Genomic DNA, 19,297 nt, shown 5'->3' on the forward strand with positions numbered 1-19,297 from the left:
AAGGAAAATTAACATTATTCAGATGACTGCACAAAGACATAAAATTATAATGAATCATATATAGGAAGTGCCATTATATGATGTTACCTATGTTAAGAAGAGATGATTAAAGGCAAGGGGTATTGCCCAGTTTTAGAGCGCTTGTCTTGCATGAAGAGGACCTGAATTCAACTAAATCCCCAACCTTCCATCCCCCACGAACAAAGAGGATATAATCAGATTATATAAAAAAAAAAGATAGGAAGATGTAATGACTCATTATGGAAAATAAGAGTTGGGGGTAAAATGATTCATTAGGGAAAATCATATATGAAATATCTTGATGGGGGCCAGGGTTTAATGGCAAGGAAAAATTGAATGCCTCAATGAATGAAATGGAGAAAAGGAGAGGCACATGAAATGGCATGCATTGCAAAAAATAAAATATATTAACAACTGTTACTACATTAAATTAAAATATTCTGCACAGCAAAATAAACTCAAGCTATAGCAAGAAATCTCACAGAATGGGAGAAAATATTTTCACACAATGTAATAGATAAGGCGTTAATATCTAAGGCCTATAAAGTCCTCAATATCAACCAAAAGTTGATTAGGGAAATGAAAATCAAAACAATGTCACTGAAACATCATCTCTAATCAGTGAGAATGGAAAAGAAGTCTGGAAACAACCAGTGTTGTCATAAGAAACCCCATTCAACTGTTGTTGGAAATGTCATCTGGTTCAACCTCTATGGAAGAAATATGGATAGCTTTCAAAAAATAGGAATAGAACTCTCATATGATCCAAGCATACCATTTCTTGGTATCTACTCCAAAAGACAGTAACAATTATTTAAAAGAATATTTGCACAGCTACATTCACAATAGTGTTTAATTCAATAATAAAGATATTCAAATAATCTAAATGCTCACTTATAGATGAATGGATCAAGAAGTAGTGATATATATACATACATACATATATATGTGTATATATATATATACACAATGTAATATTATTCAGGTCTAAGAAAGGACAATAGAATAGGGCTGGAGCAATAGCATAGAGGGTAGGGCGTTTGCCTTGCATGCGACTGACCAGGATTCTATTCCCATCATCCCATGTGGTCCCCCAAGCACCGCCAGGAGTAATTACTGAGTGCAGAGCCAGGAGTAACCCTTGAGCATTGCTGGGTGTGACTCAAAAAGAAAAAAAAGAAAGGACAATAATCCTGATATTTTCTATCAGTTATTTGGATGGAACTGGAGAAAATCATGCAGAGTGAGGTCAATTAGAAGGAAAGTGATAGATGTAGAGTGATCTTTCTCATATGTGGGACTTACAGACACATAATGAGGCAAGAAAGTGCTAAAGGCAACAGAACAAGAGGGTAGATCCATAAAACATTGTGTGGAGGGGAAGGGTGTAGATTAAAGGAAAAGACTCTGGGAACTTATTGGGGGGATGGGTGCATTATGGGGAGTTGGGACCCTGTAAGAATAATAAACACTTGAAGCCACCGTTAACTGCACTGCAACTTACAATATTTTAATCAACAAAGATATGAAATAAATAATAAAAAGTATTCAACCACATAGAGAAGACAAACTAAGAAAATAAATTTTGTCTAATTTAAAAACAACAGTACTTAGAGAGGTAGTACTTTTTTTTTCCTTTTTGGGTCTCACCCAGCAATGCTCAGGGGTTACTCCTGGCTTTGCATTCAGGAATTACTCCTGAAAGTGCTTGGGGGACCATATGGGATACCAGGGATCGAACCCAGGTTGGCTGCGTGCAAGGCAAACACCCTACCTGCTATGCTATCACTCCGGCTCCCTAGAAAGGTAGTACATTTTATACAATTTTCTTGCTACCTATGGGGGATGGATCGAGTATGTGCATAGCACCTATCATAACAGGAAAAATGAAATGACAACATACTTCTTACTGTCTAATATACAGTAATGTAATACTAAATTCAATAACAACATATACTGTACTTGGGAAAATGAACAAAACCCTGGTTTGAGGCATGTTCAGTTTAAGGCACTCATGTAGGTATGCCCACTAAAACTTGGATAATAAGGAAAAAAATCATTGAGATTTTTGAGATTTTTGAGAAGTGCCACATAGGGTAAATGAATTGAGCATTAACTCAGGACATTCATTTTCAGTATATAATTTTTTTCTGTTTATCCAGGTTAATTAAGTAATATCTTTTGGCCTTGATTATAATTATTAATAAATGAGAAGATATTTTAATTCACTAAATATTGTGATTTACACTAGGGAATCTATGTCACACTTTTATACTAGGGAATCATTATTGTATTTGTCATTAAATGCATTCCCTTTTAAAAAATTTTTCATAAAAATCAAATGTTCTATTTAGAAGCATTGTGATGCTTCTGTTCTTTGAAAATGTTTAATTTTCCCTTTATAAGATAAATGCTAAAGGTAAAGGTAAAGGCCCTCCCGTTGATCGTCGATTTGCTCGAGCGGGCCCAGTAACGTCTCCATTGGAGACTTTGTTGTTACTGTGTCTGGCATATCGAATACTCTTGGTAGCTTGCCGGGCTCTCCGAGAGGGGCGGAGGAATCGAACTCGGGTCGGCCATGTTGGCCGCGTGTAAGGCGAACGCCCTACCCGCTGTGCTATCGCTCCAGCCCAGAAATAATGTCTCCTTTTGACTGTACATTTCCAAGTTACTGAGTCTAATTCATATAAACTTTTCAGCCCTGGAAATAGGTCTATTAATATTTATTTTTATAAATAGAATGATAATTTTCTATCTTTATTTTTGGGTTCAAATATTTGGGGATACTTTCAAGTTCAAGGAACAGGAAAATATACTCTTTAGTTGAGGAAATATACAAACATTTTAAACTACTGTAAATTGCTGGTATAAAGATAAGATAAATTAATGTTTAGTGAAGAGTACTGGGATGTGTCAAAATAGTATTATATCATTTAATTGTTAAACAACAATCTATGTTATCATAGCTAACAACTTTACTTATTTTAAAGTATTTAAATTTTGAATAATAATGTCATTAAAGTGTCAATCTTTAAAAAAACATGTAAGTTTTGTAAAATGACTATTATTTCTGTTCTGTGTGCAGAAAATTATCTTTATAAATATTAAGATATATTTACAATATGCATCTAGGTATAGATATCTCTTGTTCAAACTTTTTATTATTTGATGTTTAAAATGATCACTGCTTTAGTCAAACAAGAAAGAATAACAGGAACAAACAGACTATCATGTAGGTCAAAGCTAACTGGAAGTGCCACATAGAAAAAAACAAAGCTCATAATAAACACCACGTCTACTGTTCAACTCTAATAGCTAATGGATATTCCATTGCCTCATTATTTTACTACATTTTCATTCATTACTTCCTCTAAGCAATTTTTAAGTATTCATACAATTTTGTAAAATGATTTTAATGGATGTGCCATGAATTTTCAATGTGCTATTTGAAATTTGAGGAACCTAATTAGGGATATATTTATTTTCTCTTTTTTAGGGTGATTAATTCAATATAAGACTTTTAGCCAAATGTTACTCCAAAAGGGAAAAAGAGATAGAAAGGGAAAAGGAGGTTCTACTTCTATAGTCTAATGGACTGATAATTAAGGGGGTCAATGAATTGAGCATTAACTCAGGACATTCATTTTCAGTATATATTTTTTTTCTGTTTATCCAGGTTAATTAAGTAAAATCTTTTGGCCTTGATTATAATTATTAATAAATGAGAAGATATTTTAATTCACTAAATATTGTGATTTACACTAGGGAATCTATGTCACACTTTTACACTAGGGAATCATTATTGTATTTGTCATTAAATGTATTCCCTTTTAAAAAATTTTTCATAAAATCAAATGTTCTATTTAGAAAAGTCAGCCTTGTTTGTGGAAACAGAAAACTATTATCGAATGAATTATTTAGACATATAAAATATCTAAAGTCTTGTGATATTGCTTTTGAGACAAACCCTATAAATTCTATCTCTACAAAGTGTATAAATTCAGGAGCCAGAGCAGTACTAGAGAGGGTACAGTTTCTTCCATGCAGCTGACCAGGGATCAATCCCAGATGCCCCCCCCCCTTTGGTCCCTAGAGCCCGCCAGAAGTGATCCCTGAACGCAGAGACAGGATTAAGCCCTGAGAATCATTGGTGTGGCCCAAATACCACCCCCCATGTTTATTAAAGCATGTGAAATCACCTAAAGTTTAGACAAAATCTTCCAGTTCTCTCAATAAAGTAAAAGATGAAAACACACACTGTCCTCCCGTTGTTCATCGTTTTGCTCGAGCGGGCCCAGTAAAGTCTCCATTTTGAGACTTGCTGTTACTGTGTTTGGCATATTCAATATATACAGGGGAGTTTGCCGTGCAGGCGAGATACTCTCAGTAGCTTGCCAGGCTCTCCAAGAGGGGCGGAGGAATTGAACCAGGAGTTTGCCATGCGCAAGGCAAACGCCCTACTGCTGTGCTATCGCTCCAGCCCAAAAGATGAAAAATTAGAATGTACTTCTGAAGTTACTCTATTTGATAAAAGTTCAAGGACCAGATATAGACTAATTCTTAATATAAATGAGCAAATCCTGAACAATAGGATTACTAGTAAATAACATGGATAAAATATTACATTTAAAACTTTTATAACTTATCTTGCATCCTAACAGACCCATAATTTTGTGCTACAATTATATCTATAAAGAATTAATCAAAAGATAATGTATAATATATTTCCCTTTGTATTAGATTAAGCCCTTATATATTTGTCACCCTAGCAACAACATACTGGCTACTAGTTTTAAAATGCATGCAGTGAGAACACCATAATTTAAAAGTAAATTCTTATACCGTATCTATATTCTTTAAGAACCTAAACATTTCTGTTATTCATATACTGAAGCTATAGTACATTACAAACAAATAATTAAGATTACTTCTACTTTTTGTCTCCTACCTATTGTGTCCAAGGAAATTTCAATTGCCAATTCCCTGGTAATCAATAGACAATCAGAGTATATGAAACTTTTGTTCTTGTAAGTATTTACTCATAAGAAATTTTGGTGTCATGTCATTGTGATACAAAGATACCCAATGGGCAGCAAAAATGCTTATACCACATATTTTCAATAATGAAAAAAATAATCAAATTTAGAACAAGTAAACTATAAAATGACAAGATATAAAGTTTTTAAGTATAAACCAAGAAATTCTGAATTTATTCAAAATACTAGCTTTACTTATTCAAATCCTATTACCAAATTTATTCTGTAATTAGAAAGTCCAAGGACAATTTGTAGGAAGACAAATACAGTGTCTGGAAATCTGTTTTTGGTGGTGTGCAGTGTGATTTTTTTATACAGGAGTATTGTTTTCATTTTTATAATCTACATGTTCACTAAATTAAATTCAATTTTGCAATAAAATAACTTGTATTCATTTTTTTAGTTTGCATAATTATAGGATGTCACTAACTTTCAAACACAGAAAAAGCCGTTCCAAAAAATGCCAACAAATCAGGAAGAATACTACTTCCAGTACTGCCTCATACTCTTTGATCAGTACTGATTGTTGCAGTCATGGTAAAACACTTGATTTTCAAGAACAGAAAGAACAAGGATTTTAATCCATCAGTCAAGGAACTCAACAAAATATTCAGTCATTTTGAAAGTGTTTACATATGTGTAAATATTTTAATTAATCACTTCTTCATTTATGCTTCAAAATTGCAAATAAAAATAACTTAAGGTAATACACATGAAACAAAATTTTTAAAAATCAGAAAATTTCATACTTGAATAGGTTATCAACATTGAAAGTGGTCACTTTTGTATTCCGGAAAGCTATATTTCAAAAAAAGAAACAAAACAATCAAAACAATCATCGATGAATAATGCTAATTTTAGTTTGCATATTCATTTGAAAGATTTCTCATTAGTCTGCCCACATGTTTTTAGACCCATTGGAAAAAAATCAAACATGAAGGCAATTAACTTACTTCTGGAGCCTGAAGAGTTCCTCACTGCTGTGAAGGAGTCAGCACTCTGCCTGGCTGCTACAGAAGTCGGACAGGGTGAAAGCATCTCCAAAGCTGATTATAAGGATGGTGTCAGAAGTAAGGATGCTCAGCTACTACATTTCTTCTCAACACCTGTCTGAATGGCTACAGGGACTCTTCAAAAGGAGAGAAGCATAAAAAAAGTGTATCAAAATATGCTTAATTCGTACCTTTGAATACAGTTACTGCTAACTCTGTGGTAATCTCCAAGTATATCAGGAACATCACTAAATATAATTTAAATAAATTTGCATGATTATTTCTATTGCAATATGAAATATGCTTTTATTCCAATAGATTTGTCAGCAATCTGTTTTTTCTTCTCTCTCTCTATCACTCTCTCTCTTTTGGTTTTCATTGTTTGTTTTCTGTTTTGAGGGGCATACCTGGCTATGCTTAGGGCTTACTCCTGGCTCTGAGTTCAGGGATCACCCATAGTGGTACTCAGTGGATCACATTAGGTGCTGGGATTGATCTGTGTCAGCCAAGTGCAAGGTAAACCTATGCACTGTATGATCTCACTGACCTATTTTCACTTTTTGAAGAGTTTTGTGTCTTGTGATTGTGGATAGTTTTACCAGTTAAAAACTAGTAACTAGGGGCTGGAGAGATAGCACAGTGAGTAGGACGTTTGCCTTGCATGCGGCTGACCCGGGTTCGATTCCCACCATCCCATATGGTTCCCTGAGCACCATCAGGAGTAACTCCTGAGTGCAGAGCCAGGAGTAACCCCTATGCATCGCCAGGTGTGACCCAAAAAGCAAAAAAATAAAAAATAAAAACAAAAACAAAACAAACTAGTAACTAATTATCTTTGCAAAGTTAGTTAACTTTCAAAAATATCTAATATTTCAAAATATATAAGGCAACATTCGTTGACTTATACAAATGTAACTTAAAGTCTCAAGTCATACTATATTTTCTGTAGCAGAGAATCTATTTTGATTTCAACAAAAAACATATATGCTACTTATATTTTGGATAGTGTCATAAATTGTTCATGTCTATTCACTAATTCTTGTTTTGCTATTTAATCTAAAGTATTATTTATTTATCGGTACAAAACACAATATTTAACATTGTCTCCTAAGATTTCTATGAATACCAATAGCTATGCAGCCATTAAAATTTTTTATTGAGAACCAAATTTGAGTGTTTTAAAAATAATAAACTGCACTTTAGTCAGTGACTTATCTTTAAACTCAAAAGTGAGTAATAAAACCATCTCAATGAATGGCAATAAAAAAAGGATCACACAACAAAACTTTGAGCTTAATTTGTTTCTATTGTCCCTATTTGTAAAAATTTATAAATTATATAAATTCAGAACTAGGATGGATACTTGGTCTTAGCTAAAAAGAAATCTTTAGCCAGTGCTTAAGTTAATAACAAATTTAGAGTGATTAAAAATATGTATAGATTAATGATAATGTATAAAAGAGCTGATTTACTAATTTTTATAAATCTCTAAAATAATTCTACATAGTTTTAAAGAACTTGTATTTATTTTTTTTTTAACTATTTAGTTTTGTTCTCGAGTCACACACAGCAACTCTCAAGGATTACTGCTGGCTCTATGTTCAGGAACCACCCCTGATGTTTCTCATATGGTTGCAGGGGAACTAATTCAGGTTGGCCCATGTGCAAGGCAGGCACCCTACCTGCTGTACTATTTCTACAACACCAAGAATTTATTATCATTTTTAAATAAAGATGTTTATTACAGATTTTGGCATAACTCAAACCACATAAACCAGTACACAAATGGAAATCAATCATATGCCAACCATCTTTAGGTAGCCATTTTTTCCCATTTATTTGCTTTCATTCATGTTTTAAGTTATTTTTACATCAATATGTGCATGATAAAAATTCAAGAGACTAAAAATCAAATCTATTTTTGTGGCAGGACGTATAATCCTCAGAACCATTTTACACATGAGAACAACTTCTCTGAAATATTTCTGCATATGAAATTATGTGTATGGAGCTTTTAAATAAATAAGAATACTGTGCCTTGTTTTCCCCTTCTTATATCATTTAATATGCTAAGGAGCATTTCATATCCGTCATCTGTCATCAATTTTACTCATTCTACCAGTTGAGTGTTCATGCTACATATTGCTCCTAATGTGTCTCCATAAGTAAATGTGAAAGTTTCCATAGAGTTATCAAAAATTACATATTCAATATTGTTATGCAGGTATCTTGCACACATACATGTGATTAGATATGCAATCAATTTCTAGAAGTAAAATGTTTCAGTGGAGCATCTCATTATTTTTTATTACTTTGAAATTCTCATTACATTGCCCACTTTATAATAAAGGGATACCTAACTTTATAATTTTTTTTTTATAGGAAGAGGGGTTTGGACCATATCCAGTAAGTGCTCAGAACTTAATGCTGACTCTATGCTCAGGGATTACTCCTGGGAATATTTTGGAGAAGCATATATTGTGTTGGGAATTGAATCTTATGCAAGGCAAGCGCCTCGCTACCCTGAATATATCTCTGAACCTACAATTTAGTTTATATTACTGTATGATGATATCAAAACATATATATTACCAAGCACTTTTTTAACAAAAATAGCACTGATTTAACACTTTTTCAATGCATTCATTTTAGCTTGAAGAACATAGTAACTGCTCAAATACTATTTATATTCAAATTCCCAAGAGAAAGTTATTTTATGTGTGGTTGCATCATTTATTAATGAGAACATTTCTTTTTTTTGGTTATATTTTATTAAGCACTTACAAGGTTTTAGCTAACAGAGAAAGCCATGAAATATCTAAGTGAACTTTCCTAAAAACTAAATGGGGTAAAAATAAGCATTCATATATACCAATATAAAAAACAGGTATAAAGAAAAGTCAACACTCTTTGGGCAATTTCTTATCAATAGCATCTAGTTAATCTGATGCATGCACACAGGGTCATCATCTTCCAAATCAATATTCTTATATATTATGATGTAAAAAAATATAGGAAATCATTAGAGCATTCTACAGTAAAAACTGTCCCCATTAGAGTACTATCTTTAAAGTCTGTGTATTCTGATCCACAAGATAGGAGAGTTTGCAATGAGATTCTAATACTGTAATTTTCCACTGTCATGTTTAAAATATTTCCTTGTTCTTGAGAGGACGCTGAAAAAAATATAAGACATATGATTTCATTTCTTCCATGTTGTCATTACGTTGGTTTTCTTTTGCAGTCAGAAAAGTTGGCAGCTATTATTTTCTAGTACATGGTTTCCCAAGATATACAGTTTTTAGTAATTACATGCATTTCAGCACTAAAATCTGAAATTGTTTGGAAAACAAGGGCAAAACTCTGCAATTTGTGTCTTTGTAAAACAGAAGCATAGCCTCTCTTATCAAATAATGGTACTTTCCCTCCTTGATACATGATCATTGATTATCATTCATTTGTTGTCTCAATTTAGATTAGGAATCTGACTATTAGTAATGACATACCCTTAAAGCCACAAACTTGAATATAAATCAAAACAATAATATGTATGGCTTACTTGATTTTTAAATTCCTATTTTATTTCTATTTTGTTGGGGTTTATTTATTTTGTATTTTTTGTGTCCCAGGAATCACTCCCTGTAACACTTGACCCAACAATACAGTAGAGAGGATGGATCATGGTAACGCTGAAAATTGAAGCTGTGTCTCCGCCACAATGTTGGGCCCTTCAGAAATGTTGGGGCCACGTAGTGCCTGATGTTGAACTCAGTCTTTTATATGTCAGGTATGCACTCTATTCCTTGGCACTACCTCACCAGATCTTAACTTTCACTTTAAATAAATAAATGGGCTGGAGCAATAGTACAGCAACTAGGGCACAGGTCTTTCGTTCAGCTAACCCTAATTCTGTCACCAAGTCCTGCCAGGAACAATTACTGAGTGCAGAGCCAGGAGTAGACCGTGAGCATCATGGGGGTGTGGCCCCCAAAACTAAAAATCAAACAAATGCAAATGTAGTAAAAATATTGTTATTTCAAGGCATAATATGTCTGAAAGTGCCTGTCATGCTTTATTAATGCATATATGCAATAATTTTACTTTCTCCAGGAAGTTCTTTTCAGGATTCCCTATATTTTAACATGTTTGAACACTAATGAAACCCTTGAAATATTTAAAATCCCTCTTAACATAACCCTATGTATTCCCTTCAATTTCAATATCCACAGAATTTGAATAAGTAGTATGAATCTACCAAGTAGTATCATTGGATCATTACCCTCCTTCCTTCAGTTTTATATCTAAATGGTACGAGATAAAAAGAATGAGATACATAATATCAAATATAAAGATATCAGACTTTATGTTCACCTGTACTAAAAATGTTTAAAATTTAATATTTCAGCATTGGGATGTTTGAGCTACATGATACAAAAAGCTAGCTATTTTAAATATATGGATAAGTGAATCATATGATTTCACTGCACTTCATCCAATCTTATTTAATATTCATGTATTATATTGTTTGATGTAATATGGTCGAGATTTTTAATGAAATACTACAAAAATGAGGGAATAACAAATGCTACTTTATTAAGACAAAGAGGTTGAAAAGTTGGAAATGAAATGCAGAATAATTGGAAATTATTTTAAATTAATACATTTTTTGCACAAATATTCAGAAAAGTTCATATAAATACTATTACTAAATGCTTGCCTCATCACTAGTATTGCTAAACTTAATTTAAAAATTAAATTAGAGGCACTGATTGAAAATAAAAATGCATCTTTGCTAGTTTATATAAATGTAGTATCATATACTCAGCTATAGAAAAATGTTTATAAATTATTATACACTTCTTGGATCATATGATATATAAATTAATGCACCACTAGTGCATTTATTGCTTAATGTAAATGTCACATTGTAAATGAGAACAACTAATCATCCCTTTCCTCTAATAGCAAGAGTTCAGCAGTTAAATAAAACATAAATCTTGGTGACCTAAAAATTTTATTACTGCATTTGTAATTTCCCATTAACAGCTCAAGAAAATAACTTTAAGTAATGCTGTATTTTAGTAAGATACAACCCAAGGTGAAAATTTTTTGGGGATTTGAGAGTGGATAGTATTTTGGGTTTTACCTTGTAAGGAACAACCTCATTCACTAGTTTTAATGGTAAGTTAAAATAATGGAATTTTCATCATTAAAGCATACTAAATTAATAATCAATTTATTGCTCAAGCGGGCCCAGTAACGTCTCCATTGGAGACTTTGTTGTTACTGTGTCTGGCATATCGAATACTCTCGGTAGCTTGCTGGGCTCTCCGAGAGGGGCGGAGGAATCGAACTCGGGTCGGCCATGTTGGCCGCGTGTAAGGCGAACGCCCTACCCACTATGCTATCGCTCCAGCCCTAAAATGCATGATCACAGTATGAGTCCAATTTTTAAAATACTATTTAGTAGATGGTTTTTACTGAATTCTTATACCAAAATAAAGAACTTTCACATAGAAATCAATGAAGATATTACAGCAAGGAGTATTTTTCTTTATATAACCAACATTTCTTTAATAACAGGACCAAAACACTAAAAATTATAGAAAGAATATTTTAACATATAAATGTTTTACAATTAAATTGTTCTGCTAAAATTATCTTAAAATTTCTAAAACTTCAAAGTTCTAGAAGCATTTTCTTTTCCAAATGACAACCTTCAACTACAGAACTTTATTCTTTGGTAAAGGAAGAAAACTTGTTTCACTTCTTCCTAAGCTACCACAGCTTTGACAGTACAAACATTGCAGAAAAATGCTCAGGTCACACTATATTGATAACAGTATAATGCCCATAAGTAGAGAGAGAGAGAGTAAGAGGGAAACTGTAATAGCTGCTACATGTATACACTGCTGGTAAGAGAATATGAAGACAAGGTGGTAAAACATGGGACTAGAGACAGTACAAAACTCCAGCCCTAAATATGACAGGGCCCCTTCCTCAGAGTACTTCTGGGTTGTACTTTCAAGTAGCAATGGCTCTCACAGAACCACTCCGATGAAATTTCAGAACTGCCTTCCACACACTTCATGTCCCTGCCCCACGTTTTTTGCAGACTTGAGCCTTTGAAGACACACTATTCATCACTGTCAGAGCAAAAGAAGTACCAAGTGCTTAATTGAAACAGTACAAGTAAAAGAAATTTACCTGTATCTACATATCATGTGTTCTTCTCTGTTCTTCTATTATTTCATTTATTCTTCCTTCCTTCTGTCACTCCCTCTCTATTTTCAGTGACTCTATGAATTACATAAGTCCTTTTTTTCTCCTTGTTTTAAACCAATACATTACATATATCATTACTGTGTAATTTATAGGTCATACTTAAGCACACATTTGTGTAAGAATAGAATATGTGCTGAGAAACTGTAAGTTGCAAAAATAAATGCTATGCACTTTATATAAATCAGATAACTTTTGATTTTGATTTAACCCATTTATCAATCTATTTCACTTAATATTTTTTACCTCTTCAGTACACCAGTAAATTTTATGTCAGGATGAGACGCCAGTTGTTTGAGATAAGTGCACACTTGATATGGTTCTTACAGTAAACATCACAGCTGATTATCAGTTCCATATAATGCTCCATGTCAGTACCTGCTTAGATATTTTATATCTATTTGATTCCTGATCATTTTGTTCCACAATGAATCCATTTTTAAGACCCTTTACATATGCCAGTTTACTCTCACCAAGCCTGTCTCCCTCGCTTGTACTTTTCTCCCTCCTTCTCTGATTTTCCTTTCTCTTTCAGTCCTCCCTCTTTCTTCCTGTCTCTCCCCTTTCATTAATTTCCTAGACTTTATAAAATCTGAAAATGTTTTGTAAAAAATAATATTGTACACTACCTGAATATAACATTTTTAAACACATAAAATTTTAACACAATACAGCACATCTGCATAGGATATTAGGTACACATACTTTATGTTCATAGAAATAAAATATATTTGCTTGCATGGAACATATACATTAAGGCACTATATAAAATATAGAATGTAATGCTAAACATCTATATTTATACATTATATAATAAATTATTATTTGAAAATCACTGAAGAGCACTGGTGTGTTCAGATAAAACATACACTGATTGCAGTTTTTAGTTTTCTGTATATGTTGGGAATTGAAACCAATGTCTCCAACATATAAACTATATTCCTGATCTAAAGCATATTTCTCAATCTTAGTTTGACTATGGTCCCCTTCATACTTTGTTTCTTTATTCTGCCACCACCCCATCTTTGTAGATCATCCAGTCTCATACCATGCATCCCATTTGCATGATTTCCACCTGACATCTTCTTGGAATATCTTGGGGGTGACTTAATTCTTGGCTCAGAAACATTTGTTTAGAGCATATGTTTTAGACAGTGAGTTGGGAATAATCCTGTGAGCCAGGATAACTGTTATATTATAAATTATTTTAGATGGGTGAATAAAGATTTGGGTACGATCACAAGCAATCAAAGGATTCATGAAGACTGTGAGTTGAAAACATGACAAACATGCTGAAAGGTATATGGGTATAGAAAATATCTAAAGGAACAATAAGGACCTTCAACGGTTTAAGACATCTTTCTTGCATAAGGTTGACTCAGTTTGATCGTGCTCTATGGAATACTCTCAGAGAGTTAACAGAACTGACTAGAGAACAGACAGGAGTAGGCCTTTAGCCACCAGATGGGGCCCAACACTGCCCCGTTACAAAAGAATAAGGACTGCTTTTAAGCAGGGGACACCTAACGCCACATTTTCTATAATAGGAAAGTATATGGAAATGAAAGAGATGGGTACCTTTACATTAAAGAAATGATGAAAATTACTGGGAAAAATTCTATAATATTGTATTAAGAAGTTAAACGTATAAAAGGTATAAGTAAGGACATAGAACCATGGATGAATATAAAATAGTGTTTGCGACGCACTTTGAGACACATTATTTTATTAGAAAATAACCCTGCTGTCCTTGGTATTTTCTTGTTCAGCATTTTAACATTGACTTGCAAGAGGACAAAAGAAAATGTGCTTATTAAGTCTGTGAATCTAACTGACACAAAATTGGGATTTAAAAATGTCTCCATAGATTTAATGGAGAGGCCAAGATTGTAAAGTTGAAATGAGATGGGTAAAGATGCTTAGAATCAGAAACCAAACTATTAAGGCTCAATAGAAGAGATATATACTCAAAGGTAGTGTACAGGAAATATACTTCAATTGTTCATTTTCTCCATGATCATAAGGGTCATAATTTTCAGGGATGAAATGTACCATATATTAATAAAAGTAAAGACTACCCTTGAGGTCAGATGTTAGTACAGCTGGTAAATTGTTTGACTTGCACATGATCAACTGGGTTTAATCCCTGGCATCCCAAATAGTACCCTGAGCACACAAGGAGTGATCCCTGAGCACAGAGCAAAGAGTAAGTTCTGAGCACCACTGGGGATGAGTGACCCAAAAAAACAAAAAATAAAAAAATAACACACAGAAGAAAAGTTTTACAATTATCATTAATTATTTGGTACTCGTAAAGCCACATATGGAATACAGCGTATCTCTTTCTAAATTCTAGTGAAACATGCTGTGAAACCGACACCCAAACGGAGGGTGACCACTTCCAACCCCTGCTAATTTTTAAAATATTTTTAAATGCTACACTTGAATTACATCAAGTTGGAAAGAGCTAGATTTAAAAAAATGTTTTCACTTACATTTTTAAAGTGGAGATGTTAGACCCAGAGGTCATGAAACCGAATAAAGGATAAGAGTTGCATGAAGACTTGATTCCTACAATAAGACTACACATTTTGAATAGTCCTGCATTAGTATATATGTTTGGAGGCAGTGAATTCATACTGTGAAAATGAGTCTCATTTTATCTAGATATCAAAGATAACATTCTCATGTAGGACTTAAGGTTAGTAGAGATGGCCTTGAGGATACTTTGGAATGCTAATAATCTACCTGCAAGCTACTAATAATGCAGTCAGATTTAGGTTGGCATTTCTTCAAAGACAAAATGACTTTCCTGTATCATCAAAATGTAGCACCACATCAAGAGACTTCTTTCAAAGTGATGAAATGAATAGATACATGTAAACATCATCATGAATTTATAATATAATAAACATTTCAGACTCAATATGAATGTGAAATAAGGAACAAAAGAAAAATAAATAAATATAAGGAAATTTACCTGTTTCTTTTGCATATTTAAGAGAACAAATGAAATATTATTCAAACAATTATATGGGAATTATATAAATGTTTCAATTATTTTTCAACAGATCTTAACTCATAATTTTGGTATTTTAACAAGAAAACTGTAATGTTGTTTATAACTTTTTTTTTGCCTTTTGGGTCACACCAGGCAATGCACAGGGGTTACTCCTGGCTCTGCACTCAGGAGTTACTCCTGGTGGTGCTCAGGGGACCATATTCCCATATGCTGAGAATTGAACACTGTCAGCCGCATGCAAGGCAAAAGCCCTACCCGCTGGGCTATCTCCCCAGCCCCAGTTGTTTATAACTTTATAACTTTATAAAATAATGGTGTACATGTGAATTTTACTGTAAGTTCTCTTGATACTATGATTTTAAGTCTCTGAGTAAGGGTATATTTGATGTTTAATAAAGTCACTGCATGTACTAGCTAAATTGGCATAGGTGTAACTGTACCCAGAAAAGATAAAAATGAATGTTAATATTTTATTTGTGTACATTACTTTTTTCAAAATTTTTCTTGGAAACGATAGTACAGGGCTTAAGAGTGAAGAGATAGTACAGAGGTGGACAATCCTGGTTTAATTTTTGTATTTCATATTAATTACCCACACCACCAGAAGTAAACTCTGAGCACATTACCCAAGTAAGCCTTAAAAACAGATGGGTGTGGCCCAACTAAAATTAAAAGCAATCAAAGTAACTTTTCTTCACACTTTATTTAGTATGGCTTTCAGTAACAGTCTTATGAGGCAAGAACCATTTCTATTGATATTATTTCCAAGGCCAAATACAAGCCAATTGCATGCACTGATCCAGATATTTGGTAGCAGGGAGAGAACAGAATAGAATCTTTGATTTTTTTCATTTCTATTTTTGTCCTGTGGTTCTACCTCTCAGTACTGGGAGATACTTCTATCTCAGAGCTCAGGGATTGCTCCCAGAACTGTTTGGGAAAACCTTATGGTGCCATGGAGTTTCTATATACAATATAGGTTCCTATATAATGGGCTCCAGCCCACTAAACTATCTTTCTGCCCCTGAATCTCTGATTTCTTGTATATCATTTTCCACTCAACTGTTTTCTAAATTAATGGAAAATTTCCTCAAACACAGAAAACTTCAATATATTCATATCAAAAAAATAAAGCCCAGAGCTTTATGAAGAATTGAAGCAACAAGAATAAGTAAATTAGAATTAGTGAATAAGAATTAGTAAAATTAGTAAATCATTAATGAGCACTTTTTAATCAATTTTTTAAAAAAGTTATATAGCCAATTGCAGAAACAACAAACCTACAGGATGAAATGGCAACACAGCTCCTTAATTACAAAATATTCTTGAATGTCAAGGACTAAAGTCTCCCATCCAAAAACACAAAGTTGCAGAATGAATAAGGAAACAAATCCATCCATTTTCTGCTAAAATAAGACACATCTAAAGTCACAGGATAGACACACGATCAGAGTGAAAGTGTAGAAAACACTTATAGAAGCCAATGGAAACCAAAAACAGCTGGGATGGCCAAACTTGTATCAAACCAAACATTCAATCTAAAGAAACTAGAGACATGGATGAGAGCTATTTATTGATCGAGTGAAAAATAAACCAAGAAGTACTAACTCTAATCAACATATACACACCAAATATTGGGTCAGCAAAGTTTTTAAGTCTTTTGCTTAGAAACATAGGAAAACACATGAATGGAAACATAATAGTAGTGGGAGACTTCACCAAACCACTGTGACACCCAGAGAGACCTACTAAACAGAATATGAGTAAAGACACAGAAGGCTAAATGTCCAAGTCACTCAATCAATGATATTTTGGTGACAAAACCGTGAACATACAAAACAGGAAAAAGAGGTCAGATCATAAAGCACATAAAATAGGGGAACTGGTCCCTCCACCAATGAACTCTAGGGGAAAATTATTGGCACTTTTAAGGATGGTCATATTGAGGTAACCATAATACTTCCCTAATGTATAACAGTCTTTTTTAATCCCTGCTTCCACCCTGCTTCCTTGTTTTTGATGGTAATATTTTTGTGGTATAATTACAAGGGATTACATATGTTACAATTTTGATGCAATTTTAGCTGTGGTCTTCACCAGAGTTGGTGCATTTGGTTGTGGTACTTAGACTCGACCACAGTACCTAGCAAGGGTTTGTATATCTCTAGCAGTGGTGCTTATACAATGATAAACAGGGCTCATACTCTTAGTTGAGGACCAAATTACGAAGATTGTGGTACTCACAAAGGTGGGGAGGGGTTACTCACACAGTGCTCATACCTCCTGATATGGGTACTCACAGAACATTTTTAGTAATGTTATATATTTTGTAGGAATTATGCAAACATACCCATGTTAGGTCAGGAATCATTTTCGAGGACTGGGATTAATAATGAGAAAGTTTCAGACTGAAACGGCAGAGATGCCTGACCTATAATGAGCATATGTGAGAAGCCAAGGATTTGAATGCATGGCCAGAATTTCCTAACCTATGTGTGGGACATTCTGGTCGATGAAATGAGATAAGTGGGGAGGTCACTGTCCTCCCGTTGTTCATCGATTTGCTTGAGCGGGCCCAATAACGTCTCCATCATGAGACTTTGTTGTTACTGTGTTTGGCATATCGAATACGTCACGGGTAGCTTGCCAGGCTTTGCCGTGCGGGGGACATACTCTTGGTAGCTTGCTGGGTTCTCCGAGAGGGGTGGAGGAATCAAACTTGGGTCGGCTGCGCTCCAGCCCAAGTGTGTGTGTGGGGGGGTACTATGGATGAATATTAGTTAACTTAAACCCATGTCTAGATGATTGCAGAGCAGGCAGTCTAAACCAGTGCACTATCTCTCTGAGCCCTTACAGTTGTCGAGCCAATGTTACCTCAAAAAAATTTTTAGCTATCAAAGATCTAAAAATTGCTTTGTAAACCCAAGTCACAAAATGGTTAATTCTATTTCTTTTTTTTTAAAGGGGGCAATATCCAATGGGAGGAAGGGCCCCTCTTTCCCATGTAAGTCTCAGAGGCTGCCACACCCAACCTGCATCATATTAAGGACCCACAAATACTTCCTTCCTGACCTTCTGCTGGTGCTCCACCATCCCAGGTGAAGCTGCTTCTGGCTGATATTACTTCAGAATGGGAGGCAGAGCCTTTCTCCACCAGCTGTGTCCCAGCATTTCGACTCCCAACCTGTGTCATAGAAAGGGCCCACATCAAAGCTCCTGAAACATGTGGTCACATGATAGATCTACTCAACAAATTACATGTAGCACATAGGTATTCCTCCTATCATTCCTTAAGGACAGATAACAACCTCTAGCTAATGTCTCACCACATTCCCAGGGCTTAACTACAAAAGATCACCCCCAGAACTACTAGAATACTAGAAAATCAATGGGAAAAACATATTAAAACCCACCAAGATCAATGAGTGAGAATAGTAGCACAGAGGACATAAACAATACCAGTAAATCCTCAGACATGGTCTTTAATGACACTGGATGAGGATGTTCATGAGTTCAAACAAGAGCACAGGTAAAAAGTAGCAAAGCACAAAAAAAGTATGAGAGCCCACCAGAACAAATCTCAAATGAGATCATCTAGTAAGAAAACTTTCTTGGCACCCATCCCACAGCTGAGATCTCTGGGAAAGTCTCGAAGGTACAGAGAGGTAAACCCTCTCCCACCTAAAGAAAGCTGAGCTGCCATTCCCACACCCCCAAGCTGCCATCATGCCTCCAACAAGACCATCACTTAAATAATCTGGATTTTCTGGAGCACCTGGCTGTGTTTGCAGCAATGCAACATCCGCCAAATCTACAACACTTATACCCCAACAGTAGCATATCAGTTGGATGAAAATGTAACGTTAACCAACAAAAAACTTTAAAACAGAGGCTGAAGTGTTAATAAAGCAGGTTGAGTGCTTGCTTTTTGCGTGTTCCATCGG

The 19,297-nt window shown here is 34.3% G+C and overlaps 1 protein-coding gene across 6 annotated transcripts in view; it reads right to left on the reverse strand.

The window, feature by feature from the left end:
* LRFN5 (leucine rich repeat and fibronectin type III domain containing 5) overlaps window positions 1–19,297 on the reverse strand; it is a 294,340-nt gene that overhangs the window by 148,261 nt on the left and 126,782 nt on the right. For all 6 annotated transcript variants that reach the window (XR_008795066.1, XM_056133643.1, XM_056133640.1 and 3 more), the window contains one exon: window positions 6,011–6,186. The gene's annotated coding sequence lies outside the window, so the exon portion shown is untranslated. The remainder of the gene's footprint in view (window positions 1–6,010; window positions 6,187–19,297) is intronic.

Source organism: Sorex fumeus, unplaced genomic scaffold (genome assembly GCF_029834395.1).
Source record: "Sorex fumeus unplaced genomic scaffold, SorFum_2.1 ptg000098l, whole genome shotgun sequence".
NCBI classification, from domain to species: Eukaryota; Metazoa; Chordata; class Mammalia; order Eulipotyphla; family Soricidae; genus Sorex; species Sorex fumeus.